This window comes from Sturnira hondurensis, unplaced genomic scaffold (genome assembly GCF_014824575.4).
Source record: "Sturnira hondurensis isolate 20B ecotype Veracruz unplaced genomic scaffold, ASM1482457v3 Scaffold0009125, whole genome shotgun sequence".
NCBI classification, from domain to species: Eukaryota; Metazoa; Chordata; class Mammalia; order Chiroptera; family Phyllostomidae; genus Sturnira; species Sturnira hondurensis.
Genome location: NW_028081756.1, coordinates 2,596,111 through 2,597,412, shown reverse-complemented (window position 1 = coordinate 2,597,412; position 1,302 = coordinate 2,596,111).

Here is a 1,302-nt window from a genome sequence, read left to right as displayed (position 1 = left end):
TATCTTTAGCTGCTCTTTCTCCACATTTGGAAAGTCTGATGAGAGGAATTAGAAGCACAGTATGGACTGTTTGTTGACAAATGTCCAGGAATTTGTAGAGCCCAGGTAAGTTTGGGCATCCTGTCAGGAGATGTGAGGGAGAGAACCACCACCAGGGTCAGGTCTCATCCTGGATCCACCCAGAGTCCCCATGACGGGGATGAACTCTGCTTAGATGGCTCTGCTGGGGTGCTACTGAAGACATGTAAGCAGGTGGTAACAGGCTCTAGTGACATGGTCTGCAGCTCTCCCTGCTCACCTTGGATTTTATATGTGAATGGTGTGGAAGGTACACACAAGACAATTGTGTCTAATGTCATGGTGTGATCTGGGCCAAGATGCTTTTGACATGAATATAATTCAGATTTCCCCAGAGCTCCTTTTATAAGCAAATGTTTTACTCATGTTTCACTCATGAATCTCCCTTGTTCAGACTTTTGGATCCATGACATTGGCATAGAAGAGCACCATATGTGGACTAAGGTCTAAAAAGATGTAGTTTGACACCTTTGACATCTTCCGAAAGGGATCACCAGCTTCTATTGCACCTTTCCAGTGATGGGGAGCTTAGCTTTTCCAGGCCACTATCATCATGTGGAGACAGTTGTGGTCATTAGAAATGCCTTTCTTACAGTGAGTATGACTCTACCACTCAGATGTGTGTCTCTTGTCTTGCCTGTGGCAGTGCTGTAGACACATAAAGAAATGAATGCACCTCCCCTAAATCCTTTCTTTTCTAGACCAAGCAGGCTATTAGCACTTCTCAAAGTTTAGTGTGCAGATTAATTACTGGAGAATCTTGTGACAATGCAGATTGAAATTCTGATTTTCTAACAAGCTCCCTGGTAATGTGAAGACCATTCGTTCATGGACCACACTTACAAAAGCCTGGGCAGAGGGTTAAGAGTGTCCAATAGTGAGGGAGGCCTGAGTTCCTAGCTTGGCTGGGAACTGTGTGACTGTGTGACCTTGGGATAACATGAGGCTGAAGAGAGTACCTCTCATAGGGTTGTTGTGGGAATGGAGGCCCAACTCAAAGCACCCTGCTCAGTGGTAACCTCTTTCTTGGTCATTTCCCGCTGAAGAGCCCCAGTACCTTTTATCATTCCCTGGAAATACTCTATTTACGTACCCTCTCCAGGAGATATTTAGAAGGGTCATAATATAGTAAAGGGTCAGTACATTAAACAGAAGATGTAGGCATGGCCTTGACCTACAATTTCCACAAACAATATTTTCACATTTATCACCACTACCTTATTG